Source organism: Uranotaenia lowii, chromosome 2 (assembly GCF_029784155.1).
Source record: "Uranotaenia lowii strain MFRU-FL chromosome 2, ASM2978415v1, whole genome shotgun sequence".
NCBI lineage: Eukaryota > Metazoa > Arthropoda > Insecta > Diptera > Culicidae > Uranotaenia > Uranotaenia lowii.
Window position 1 is genome coordinate 238293602 of NC_073692.1, and position 14096 is coordinate 238307697.

Sequence of the window (14096 nt, forward strand, 5' to 3'; positions counted from 1 at the left end):
CGCGCACTTAAAATGATGCCATCGGTCGCAGTCGTCACATTGCACCATTGCATCAGTGTCTAAACCACCACAAGTTGGACAGTGTTTGTTTGCGTTCTTACCAGAGTTAGATGACGGAAGTTCTTTTCCCTTTGACTTAGTTCCTTTTTTTGGTAGAACATCTGTGGGTTCAAGGGAGCAAGTGTTGCAGATCCACACACGGGAAAGTGCATCGTCCGAAGCACCCACACATTGGAAGTGAAACCATATACCGCATCTGTTACACTGCAGCATACTTGTTGTCGAACCCGGAAAACGACACGCCGTACCAATACAGGTCATCGTTGGAGTTTTCATAGGACTTCGGCCTCGTTTTGGAACAGCTCCCATTGTTGCCTTCTCATTCTGGGCGGAGGATGATTTCTTCATCGTTTTTAGAACTGTAAACGATTTTTTTAATGTGAGTTTGTGACGTTGAGTGAGGCAGCAGACGATTCCGTTTGATTAATAGTAGATGTATTAAAAAAATCCTAGAATTACAATTCATTTGTGTGTTACTAATTGTGTTTACATAATCTTAATAATAACTTACGTTTATTGATTTTCCTGCTCTTCTTATCTCATTCAACTTCTCAACTCTTTCTAGCTGCTTATTAGTTTGCAAGCAGCAGTATCTGAAGGTAATGAAGTTGATTTAGTGATAGTATAATTACTTCTTCTTTCTAGGTTGTTCTTACAGGTGGTGTGTTCCAGGTAAGTATTTACGGTAAGTATTCTCCCCCACGGCAATATGATTTCAGATTTCACGGGTAAGTATGTTTGTGGTAATCAATTTGTGCTTTCATCTACTAATGAAATTTAGCAAATAAGTATTTTTCTACTAACCAAATAACACTATCATACCAACTGGTTTTAAACGCTTAGCGATCTTGTGGTATTGGCACTATTTCATTTACACACTGTGTGTTTCACCGGCGGACTACAATCTATGCAAATTAATGATAAATAATTAAATATTTCATTCAGTGAAGCTATTAAATTACCGATTCAGGCCTAAATATAATAAGATTTACAAACTTCTTGTACTTAACACAACGTGTTGATAATTTGCAATGGCTACTATCAATTTTTCTTGAGCAATGCTATGATGATCTCATTATTCTACACCAATAATTGCGCCTTCTCAGAATGTCGACTGTCATTGAGTTCCCCGAGCTAAAGTGCTTTAGTAGAGACGCGACAGATAGATTTTCGTGCTATACAAAATTCAATTGCATTTTATTAATGTTGGGTTTTTTTTATTTCTTGAACAACTTCTAAATTGCATTCTTTGAATAGTTGAGTTGAATTTCGTACAAATATAAGAGCGTTATATCAAGGAATCCTAGTTATTTGTCATTATCACTGTTGAATGTTTTATTTTTCATCAGTTAATTAAAATGTTTACTGAAATTATTCCAAAAACGTCGTTGTTTTAAGATTGCTTTACCCCTAGATTTAGGTGCCACATGGAGGCTCTTTTCTAGCGTGGATACCCGAAAAATGTAAAATTTGGTTTTAACAAAAGAGAAATATTTGCTCGAAGAACTTGGCACTGATTGAAATCATAAAATTTTCTATACGATTGATGGCGGAATTGACTTGTTGAAAAATATTATAGTAATACAGTATAGGCAAAAAATATGATTAAAAAAATTTATTAAAAATGTATGCAAATCTTCGTAACGTATGTTAAAAATGTAACACTTTCTTTTAGTTTAAGTTTGTTTTTCAAAAAGTATTTATGAAAAAATATAAATATATCTAAAATATGAACATATCTAACCGAGGCCGTAAGAAGACCCGATTAATGGGGGGTGGGGGGTTTGGTGGCTGATTTTTACCTATGATTTTTCGCCCAACAATTCAGAAATCTACCAGAGTCTGGTAGATCAAACTTAGTTGATTTGTGCATAAAATAAGCTTTTCTAGGAGAGTCTCCCTTTTCTTTAAAAAAATCTTATTCTATCTATATATATAAAAATGAATTTCTGTCTGTCTGTCTGTCTGTCTGTCTGTCTGTCTGTCTGTCTGTCTGTCTGTCTGTCTGTCTGCCTGTCTGTCTGTCTGTCTGTTCCCTATAGACTCGGAAACTACTGAACCGATTTGAGTGAAACTTGCCAGGGTGAGGTATTGGAGGCTGGGGAAGGTTCCTATTATGGTCTGAGACCCCTCCCTCTCTCATGAAGGGGGGGAGGGGCCTCCCGAATAAAAGACAATTTTTTGCATAACTCGAAAGCCAATCAAGCAAATGTTATCAAATATGGCATGGGGTAGTATTTGGGAACGAGGAATATTTCCATGAATGTAAGGTACCCCTCCCTCCTCTCAGTGGGGTGATATAAAGGGGGGAGGGGGCCTACTTTACAATTTTTTAAATAACGGGAGAAATAATCAAGCTAATGGAACTAAATTTGGCATGGAAGGGGAATGGAATACGAGAAATGGTTCTATGATTATTTCAGACCCCTCCCTCCTTCCAGTGGAGATACATGAAGAAGGGGGGGGGCTAAACCCTTTTTTATTGCATAACTTGAAAACTATTCGAGCAAATGAATCCAAATTTGACTTGGAAGGGTATTTGGGAACGATAAATAGTTCTATGAATATTTGGTACCCCTCCCCCCATCCAGTGAGGAGATAGAAAGTGGGGAGGAGGCTTCGTTACAATTTTCAGAATTACTGGAAAACTAATCAAGCAAATTAAACCAAATTTGGCATTGGAAGGTATTTGATTACAATGAAAGTTTCTATGATATTTTGAGAGCCCTCCGCTCTTCCAGTGGGAAAATCTTAAGGGAGGAGGGTGCTTCCATACATTTTTTTATGCCACTCGGGAACTTATCCAGCAAATAGAACGAAATTTGGCTTGGGAGGTATTTGAACACAAGGAATGTTTTTGTGAATATTTGGTACTACTGCCTCCTTCCAGTGGGGTGATAGGAAGGAGAGAGGGTGGCTCCTTTACAGTTTTTTGCATAATTCGAGAAACAATAGAGCTAATGGAAATAATTTTGGCATAGGTAAGCATTTGGATACGTAAAATAGTTATTTGCTTATTTCAGACTTCTTTCTCCTTCAATTGGGGATATAGTTAGGAAAGACGGGAGCTCACATACGATTGTTTTGCATAAACCAAGAATTTTTCTTACAAATGGAACGATCCACTCCTTCCAGGTAGGGAATAGGTAGGGAAAAGGGCTTTGATACAAATTTTATAGCATAACTCGACAACTAATAAAGCAAAGAAACCAATTTTCGAATGAGAAAGTATCCGAGCACAAGAAATGTTTTTTCCTGTGGTTTAGCAACCTTTCCCTCCATTCAGTGGAACGATAAAAAGTGGGAAGAGGGTCTCTCATACACTTTTTTTTAATATTTCGATAACTAATCGAAAAAATGGAATCAAATTTGTATGTATAGAGCATATTTGTGTACGGGAAATGTTTCTTCGATGGGTTGAGACACCCTTCTCTTGCCAAAGGGGAGATATAAAGTGGGGAGAGGGTCACCCATTTTTGAATAACTCGAGAACTTATCGAAAATGGAGCTGTATATGACATGGGATTGCATTTGTATACAAGAAGTGTTTTTCGGATGATATAAGACTTCCCTTCCTTTCATTAGGGATAAAGGAATGGGGAAAATGGTCACTCTAACAATTTGTATAACAATTCGAGAACGAATAGGTAAAATAAGTGTCCCATGACGTTATTTTGTTACAAAAAATGTTTCTATGATAGTTTGAAACCCTGTGCACATTATAAAGGGACAACAAAGATTTCATATACAAAAAAATATTTTGGCATAAGCTATAAACTTATGAAGCAAAGAAATCCAGAGTCATGAAAAGGATTAAAACACGGATTAAAAAAAATTAATAAAGATTTCAAAATAAAAAAAAAAACAAGCATTTTCTTTTAGAAAAAACATTTCAACAATTTTTAAATTGAATTTTAAAATTTTGTGCAAACCAAAAATTTCAATAACTTCTGGAAGGTGTAGCAAAGCACACCGGGTCAGCTAGTACTCATATATAACCAACCTAACGAGCCTAAAGTAAACATGTTTACTATAGTCTCTTTAAACCAGCCCAATCTTTCAGAGTATTTTGCAAATTTAAAAATTTTAAGCTTTGATGAAAATAGATCAAATTGTCAAAAAAAAAGTAAGAGGTAAAAATTATCATATTTTCGGATCAAATTCCCTTGATGCAAACTTGAACCAAATTAATGATTTATTTTTGACATTTGGTTTTAAAAAAAAGCTGCAATATTAATACTTTGCGATTAATCGCTTGCCGCTAGTATGCTCAATTAAAAAGCGTAATTCAAACGTTATGAATCGAATAATAAAAACCTCATTCTACAAAATTTAACACAACACTTCCCGTTACTCAAATATCTATATTAAACTAGCCATTTGAATTTAATTATTGATTCTTGAAACATAAAATGGCGAATTTTGTATAAGTAACGTTTAACAGTACACTGGGAAAAATTAGAATTTTTGTTCAGATTTTGTGGGTGAAGATGTTTCTTTAACAGCAAATATTTTTCATAAAGAATTAATTCGATAATAAAAATGTGGATTTTTCGGATAAAACAAAGAACTAAAATTCTACCTTTTATATGTTATTTTCAATGGAATTGTGTTCACAAATTAATTCGGTTCAAAAATTGGATTCTGGAATTTGAATAAACAAGCAACATTAGGGACCGGGAAAAAATCTATGATTAGAAACACCTAAATTCGGCATTCTATATCTCAGAAACCCTTGGATTGAATTTTACAAATTTAGTATTTTTTAGCTACGGAAATGTTGTTTTAAATTTTGTCGTATAAAATTTAACACTCAAACTCGGTCCTTTGAGTTATACTTCAAAGTGTAGCACTCTGTAGGCAAGCGAAAAAACGAGATATCTTGTATTTGGTCCGCGGTGTGTTCAGTTCATGATCTCTTAAATTCCTCAACAATTTATGTTGATTGTAAAATTTATTTAAAAGTTAAAACTTTTTCTGAACTTTGAATCTGTATTCTGAATCCAAATTTTAAAGCTGAATTCAAAAATGGCGCTTTGAAGCTGTATCCGAATTTCCATAAAATTTCTTAACAAAAAATACAATTTCCAAATTTTATTCCAGATAAGAAATTTATGAACCGAGTTTTAGAGCCCTCATTCATTAATCTATTATTTAAATTCTTTAGTTCAGGTTCAATCTAAATTCACAATTTAAATAATTTATTTTTAATCTGTATTGTGAATCAGTATAATAATACGAATTTACAAAGATCTACATCATACTTTTCAATTTTGTATTGCCATTTCGAAGCTTTGTTATTTTAATTTTGTGTAAGAATTAAGTTTAAGAACTTTGAATTTGAATATAAAACTAAATTTCTCTTTTTTTCATATTTGGAAACTATAATGAAAATATCGAAAATGCTTATGATCTCGAAAAACATGATTTAAATTTGATATGGAATGCAAAAACAAATTTGAACCAGAGTTTCAAAGCAGCTTAATTTCTATTTTTTTAAGATTCTTTGAACTGAAAATCAAGAACCCTAAACTGGATACAGAATCCGAAATACGAAAATAGGAATACAATTTTGGTTATAAGAACTATGGAATCATAACCTCTGAAATGGATTTTACAAAATTTATTATTCAGACCTGAATTTCGATGAACAAGTGAGAAAATTTTGAAAAAGTGTAGCAGAATTTTGGGCTTGGGATGGATTTTTGAGGTTTTGGCATAAGTGTTAAGTCTAGATTGTTACTCTTGATTAACCTTACTCTATCATAATTTGGTTCTTAATTTAAAATTATGAGTGTAGAGTAGAAAACCTTGCTTACTGTTTTGGATCCTCATGGGGGGGCCTAACCCTCAAACCCCGCAACTTCTTTCCATTTAGAATATTAAATGTTAATTCAATTTTTCGGTCTTATCGGTCAAAGTTAAGCTCTTTTAGTAAGAGCATTTCAAGATTATGAAAATGGAAAATTTGCAGCATGAGGAAGAAATTGAAGAAAATGCTTCTGATTCGACTCGTTGATTTTAAAAATCTTTTCACTTCTTATGACTTTCTACCTGCGTATTATTTTCATAATTTTGAAACGCTCTTACTAAAAGAACATAACTTTCACCGATAAGGTCGATAAACTAAATGAAGAAACATTACTAACGGTGATTAAACTCACTATAAATTAAAATATACTATGATGATAAAAATAAATGTTTTTAACATTTTTGAAAGAATTTTTTTTTCAATAATTTTTTTTTTAAATTCTTTTTTCTCAGGGATATTTTTTCAATAAAAATGTTTTACCATTTAAAACACTTTTTGATATTATTTAATTGATAATTCAAGAGACAACATTTTGGTGCCAGTGTTTAATTGAATGATTTCGTAGCTGTTGGGGTCCTGAACTCGAATCTTTTGTCAGATTTTGTCTATCACATCTCGTTTCGGTGGTACGGAGCTTATAAGTTTTAAAATGTATCAGTTTTTGAGTGAAATCAATCAATGATAACTTATAAACTAACAAATCTACATAAGAGATAAAATACTGATTTATTCAATTACAGATTAATATTTAATAATGATGATGAATGATTTAAAAAAAGTTTAATTCTAGAGTTTTTCAAAATTTCGAACGACAAATATATTTGACATTACCGACGAAAGTTTAAAAAAAAGTTTTATTTCGTTTGAAAAATTTGTTAGAGTTAAACGGTTTGATTTTTGCTTCAATAATATGTTAAGTTTAATTTAGTTAATAAATATTTAAAAATTTGTTGAAAATATAATATTATCCAGAATTGGGAAAAGTAAACAAATAGAAAACTTCTATAATTTTTTTTATAGAAGTCAGAATTACTTGTGGTCTTGGGAAAAGTTGATAAAAAGCTTTGTTTTAATTTTTTTTATAATGTTTATTATCAGAAAAGTTCCAAATATTTTCCCATGTGATCATCATCATTTTCGTAGTCTATTTCTATTTCCATGATGATGGTCACATGGGAAAACAATTCCCTTCATTCCGATAGACATCGACACTCGACCAGTATAACTTTCATACGCCAGGTTGTCTCCTGTAGTAGAATACAGGATGTCCTGATGTAGTTAATACATGGGCCCCGGAGAGGCGCAAGATGTGGGTTCAAGTCCTACCGGGAGACAAGGTGAATTTTTTCGCATGTTTTTCAACATTAATTTTTATCTTGTCTAGTCCCTGAAATTTCAACTAACACAGTTGGACTCATTTCTCTACAAAAAAAAGTTTCGCTGACTAAATGTTTGAGTCAAGACCCATCTCTTGGTCGCAGTTTAAAGATAGTTCCAAATATTATTGAATTATTTTTATCTATTTTCAAAAGTTTTAGGGCACCAAAACCTATCAAAATAAGCCCTTAAATTCTACGCACCCCAGAAATAAGCGAATTTTGTGGCCTTGTGAAATTTATCAAACCCTTTTGTATGTGGAATTCAACATTGAGAAGAGCAAGAAACACAAAATAAAATTGAGGTTGACATTCGTTTTTTAACATTCAATAATCAGCATAAAATTTATAATGATATGAACGATTTTTTAGAAATTATCAAAGTGATTAGTAATAAAATGAAGGATAAACTTGTTCGGAATCTAAGCTGAATACACTACGGCCTACAACCGTTTGACGCAATGGCTGACAAGACAACATATCTAATAAATGTGTTTCGAGGGTGATGCACATTGAACATAAGACAAGAAAGAATTTTATGAATCCATCAACTCAATTTTTTTTAAAAATTTATACAAGATTTTGATACCTTTTGATGTAATAAATTGACTTTTTAAAACTATACGTGAAGAAGCACAAAAACACTTGACTGGTTTTTGTTTCTTGTTCTAACGAACCTAAAATTAAAAAAAAGCTTTTATGAAGATTTCATATTTATTAGAAACTTAAATAAGAGAGTGGTTTTGTATGCCCCCATCATGTTTGTAAAATGTCTCTATCAAAGGGTAAATAGAATAAATACCTATATGATTTTTATTAACATAATTTCGAATCTAGGCTCTAATTAACAACTTAAGAGATAATTGAAGATCTCAAAACAGATTTGATAAAGTTTTTCTTATGGATGAACTGCCTCCATAATAAAGAAACCCTTTTGTTTTATTCAATAATATCACAAAAGATGTAGATTTTTATAAAACTTCAGTTTTGTTGAATGAAAGTTATTAGTTTCAAGCATTTTCAATGAAATTTTACGGAAATGTTGCCAGAAAAACAGAAATTTTGCCTAAAAATAAATAGGTTTAGGTTCGGCATTTTTGACAACACTTGTAATAAAAACTTTTCTCGAAAACGTAAGGAGATTTCAACATGGAAATTACTCCAATGTATAGAAAACAGATGTCTGCTCATGTTTATATAGTTTTTGTACACATATTCCATCGATGTAATATTTGAGAAAAACAGTATTTTGCTGAATAGGCGCATACAGCCCGCTTCTCCCCTAAACGTCATATAGTGTCGTAGAATGAAATGTCTTAGGTCTTCTAGAATGATAAATACCGCCGGAAGAGAGCCGATTTGCTGTGCAGTTTTTAAACACTCATTTTAGACACCTTTTGATGTCAAGTAATTATACGTTACTACGGTAAAGAAATTTCTTGAACTAAAAATTTTACTTGAAAAAAATCTCCATGAGGGGGGGGGGAGTTTAAAACATCCCCCCCCCTCCGTTCGCACGGCCTTGAACTGATCGTATAAAAAAACGGTAGTTTCGAGGAAAACTAGACGTCAAAAATGAGCCAGATTTTTAATCGTATCATAATTGTACTAAGCGGCTGGACTCTGATTCTGAGGTCCTCAATGTTAAGTGTATGGTTGATTCTGAAGTTGTTTGTTGTATGGTCAATTTTCATATTCAAATCGGATTGTCGATCCAGGAACTCAGTATAATTTATAAGAAGTGCCCATAGGCTTCCATTCTAAGGACTGCGACCCAAGAATGCGCTTGATCCTAATTACAAGCACACTTCCTGCTTTTACCAACTGGTCAATCGGGTTCAAGTCGCTCAAACAATAGTAGAACAAGTTGCGATCTTATCGTTGCAGCTCACAAACATGCCAACGCCCCCGTTTAATTACTGAACTGATTCGAACTTCCGCAATCGGCTCAATAAAATCAACCCGAGGCGCTGCCGCTGCTGCTCGATAAAAACTGAAAAACTCAAGCCTGCAGTGAACGAAATATTATCATAATTCATCATTCGAAGGTTCTGATTGGCAGCAACAGCAACGAGCGACAACTACCTAACCTAACTGGAATATGCTTGCCTTATTTGCCGCCAATCCAGGTCCGGTCCACGTCACATCAAGTTGAGCAACATTTTGAACAACTTTTGCAACAACCGCACCCACTACTTAAACGCAAGAGCCGTTCTTTGTCCCAATATTAGAGAAAAAGGTGGCTGGCTGTCGTCGTTGCTGATATGACTAGCTACTACTAGCTAGATTCCATATGATGGCCAAAGTCGGGGAGTGAAAAGCTGTAAATTTTGAGCACCTATGTATAGCTGGGAACCTGTAAACAAACGGCGACACAAGTTGGGAGACACGTATGTCTGTTGACCAACTACCCGAAAACGCACAGTTCAGCAAACAACCCTGACTTGAGGTTGAGAAAAACAATATTTGAACAGCTTATCGTCGAAAAAAGAACAACATGGAATGGCGAATGAAGCGGGAAAAAAGTGAATGAGAGGTCGAAGTTTTAGCAACGTGCTTGACTAGACGGTGGTCTATTCGGTTCGTTTAAGTGTTTGGCCTATCTATACTATCGGTGCACAGTGGTTTAAAATAAAAAAAATTGGCAAAAATTATTAAAAATGTTGTTTTAACAAAGGTTATACGTTAAAAGTTGATGAAAAGAAGAAACTGATTTTTTACAATTTTTGCTATAATTTCCAAAACGTGCTTTGAACCTAATACTATTAAAAATTATTGATTTTTTTCAATCATGTATGAGTATTTTTGTTAAAATTAAGTAAGGGCTTTAAAACTCCTTTAGGTTAGTTGCATGAAGAATATTAAAAGTAATGTTTTATAGTGAATTTGCATACATATATATCGAAGCTTACTGTGCTTGATTGATTCTGTATATTTAAACACTATAATATTCTCATTTTTTATTTGACAGCGTTTCACTCAAAACCATCTTAACCAAAATATGGCAGAAACTAGCAGAAGATTTTAAGATATGTCATTGTTGAGGCTTTTACCTATCCAACGCTAGACAATTTACCACGGCGTCCGACAGCGTAAGCTTAATTTTTACTTTAAAAAAATGAACAGAGAAAATTGATTTTTCATCATCAAATTTAAGGTTCTTAACTAAATGAAACTATACTTACTCTTGATATGAGGGATGTTTTTCATCTCAACACTGAGAAATAGATAATAATCTTCCTCTTCAGTATAAAGCTTAGTCCTTTTAGAAATGGGACACTTTCATTTGCCAATAGCTCGTTAACTAGTTATTGGATATTAAAAATTTTGACAGCATTTTGTTGCCTGTAAAAAGTACTATTTGACCTATTTTTTTCAAAATTTAAAATTTACGCGTTTTTTAGATATGTACGATGCAAGAGAAAAAGAAAAAAATAATTTTGCACAGTTTCCTATAAAATTCGTCATTATCAAATTGATAGCTGACAAAACCGTCGATTATTCAAAGAATTACTGAGCTTTTGTGGTGGATAAGCATGCAAACACTGTCAATAATGTCCACAAAGTTCAAATCAAGCATTGAAGTGAAGCAAATGATCGGCAACAACGGTTAAGGATCATCAAAGAAGTCAAGTCTCATACCAGCATTTTTAATTTTCAATAAACGAAAAACTAAGGGTAGATCGCTGAAATGTCCAAAACAATTTTCTGCGATTAACTGAAAGTGTTGCGTAGTGATGACTCATTGAAATCCAACCTCAAACAACCATTTTTTGATGGTTCCAAAGCTCTTAAGCTGTGAAACCGGTATCGAAAAAAAACGTTCAAAAATGTGGTCAAAAATAATCAAATTTGTTCATTTCGAAACAACTGTATCCACTAAAATGGTTCCAGTTTCCAGTTTCCAGAGAAGTATTGAACCAAAAAGTATCAGAAATTGAAGAAAGAGGGTGAAGCCACCTAAAATATAGATTTTACGAAGTATAAGTTGGAGAAACTGATCAATACCATGACTAAAAAAAGTGTGCGCCGGTCAATGGGAGATACCAAGAATAAAGTAGAAATTTCTTTAACAAAAAACGGTAAATATTTTTTTTCAAATTTTTTCATGAAAGATCATAACATTACCTTCTTTTTCTTCATAGAAAGTATTTGGTTCAAACGAATGGTTTTTGAGATACAGGCATTCGTAACTGTCCCATTTCTAAAAGAACTAAGCTTTAGATACTTAAATTATTTTTTAAAAAATATAGGTGCTTTTTTTCATTGTTTGAAGTAAAGAATAATGTTATTTTTTATTATTTAGTTTAAGTTTACGTTTAAGTTTATTGCATTGAAGAAGTATAAAAAGTCCGCAAAATATCTTATTATATCAAAACGTTCCTTGAATATGAGAGATCAGAATCCCATAAAAAAATTCGGTTGTCGTTTAAAAATTGGACTTTTTCAGTTCTTTGGGGATCTGAACCACACTGTGCGGTGGAGCTTTGCCAGATATAAGCTAATTATTCTGGCAGTCGACCGTACCAAGGTCATAGGAAGTCGTGGGAACAATAGTTCCGAGAACGTAACAGAAAATTTTGAAAAAAAGGTAAACCATTTCTCAAAAGATATTTGCGTGGCCTTAGTTTTCCTGTTATGGGTAGAGATATGATAAGCAAAGTTTACCACGGTGTAAATTTTTGCGGATTATTTTGTTCTTTCTCTCAAATAGGAATCGTACAGAAACACTAACCCCTACTTGTACTCGTCTCGTATACATATTTAGTTGAAACCTTTGCTTCGCCAAGAAGCACAACTAAAAAACTGTTGCCTTATAAATATTTCGAACAGACCAAATAATTAGGCAAAAAATGTACAGATTTGATTGAACTAAAAACTGTGTTGGTGATATGTAATTGAATGTATGAAGCTTTGTGCATTGTTAACTAAAAAAACATTTTTATTATCTAAATGAGAAGTTTGTCCTGATTTTTGCATAAAAATTGTTTTCTTAAACATCAAGTTTTCCATTTTTAAGAAGGTTTCAAATTTATTTAGGTCTTTGTAGGCTGTCACAATCTCGCAACGTTTATTTTATCCTTATTTTTAAACGATTTTCAAATTTAAAACGCACTATAGGGGAGAATGAGGATACTTGATCCCTGGGGATACTTGATTCCTTAGCTTTATCTCGAAACTGGAATGATTTACAAGGATCAAATGTTCGAGATAAATGTGATAATGGAGAAAAACAACTATGCTATAAGCTCAAAAAACTTTAAAAAAATAATTGTTTGAGTTATTGAACTTTGTTTGAAAAATTTCACAAAATTCCACTTGAAGATCCTTTTTTGTCACTTTAAAATGTTTCTGACATGAAAAAATTAAAACAAAAATAACTATTCCAATACATAAATCGTTAGAGTGTAATATGAACTTCATAATGCCATATTTTAAAAATAATGGTAAACTCTCAACATTTTTCAGATAAAGTTTTCTAAAATGTTCATTATGGATTCAAGTGATCCCTAGAGTTCAAAAAGGTAGTTTTTTTTCTTCTCAATAGAGCGTGATCATTGCTGATTACAAGATAACGATTATTTATACAATAACTGATATTTATACAATAATTGTCTGGCAAAAAAGGGCGAAGAAAGTTGATTTCCTCTTAAATTCAGAAAATAGAGACTTGAAGTGTGCAATAAAACTAGGGTTGAGACAAAGTTTGGGAATTATCTTCTTCTGACATTTATAAATTGTGAAATGAGAAAAATATGACCAAAATAGTCAATTGACATTCTTTTTTGAAATTTTATTTGATTATTTCCAAGAACTAGGGCCCCCGGAATGAAGGATCAAGTCTCCTTTAATAAAAGATCAAGTCTCTCTTAACTTCAAAAATATCGCAATATTTTTACTTCCACGCAAATGCTTCTAGTTCATCTACGGGTTCCTGTATCGTTCCAACTTTTGGAGCATATAAACTTGAAATTACATCCTCATTCCCCATTCTCCCCTATCTTTTCAGGACCCACACTTTTTCAAGAAATTTGATAGTACGCTTACTACAGACTGCCAAAAAAGTAGTAAGTAGTAGTACAGTAGTTTTTCGATTTTATCACGCTTACTTCACCGTGATAATAGTAAAACCGTGAATTTGGCGAAACTTGAAACTAAAATAGAAAAACGGCAAATGATTTCTGAATGATTTCCAAACACAACGTGATAAAATCGAAAAAATAACCGTGATAAAATGGGGCGTGAGCTTAGCTTGTTATGGAAAATCGAACAGTGATAAAATCGAAAAACTACTGTAGTAGTATCAATCACTCGGTATTGATTCCAAGTGGAGCCACGTCACATTTTTTAAATTCAAAGGCAGCGAGCAAGGGAAATAATTTTTAAAGTTTTCGAAGAAAAAGGCTCTAATTCTTCGCCGCGCGTGAGGTGACGATAGTCGAGTCACCCGAGTACAGGAGTCGCTTTAGGCGAGGAACGTCACATTGGATGAACTTTTTGAGTTCTGGCCCTATTCTCGTAGTCATAGTGTGGGTTAGAAAAGTCGCATTCGGGTGACGATTTTAGATGAGAATTGTCGGTACCGGGATATAAATTTAAGGGAAAATTGATGCAGAACGGAATAATTAGGCTCTTGAATTAAGAGCCTAATGTTTAGAGCATTTAATGTTTAATTACATTAAGATTAAGTATGATAGTTTTGGAATCAATAAAAAAAAAATTACTTCCATTTTTTATTTGTTTTCGATCATTTGTGCAGCAAGAAAAATACAAGACGTTAAAAATAAATTCAAACATATAAAATTGAAAGAGGTTATTATTTTATTTCATTTATATGCCACAAAATT

At 32.8% G+C, this 14096-nt stretch overlaps 1 protein-coding gene across 3 annotated transcripts in view; it reads right to left on the reverse strand.

The window, feature by feature from the left end:
- LOC129750102 (phospholipid-transporting ATPase VD) overlaps window positions 1-14096 on the reverse strand; it is a 220067-nt gene that overhangs the window by 96823 nt on the left and 109148 nt on the right. The gene's annotated exons all lie outside the window — the stretch shown is intronic.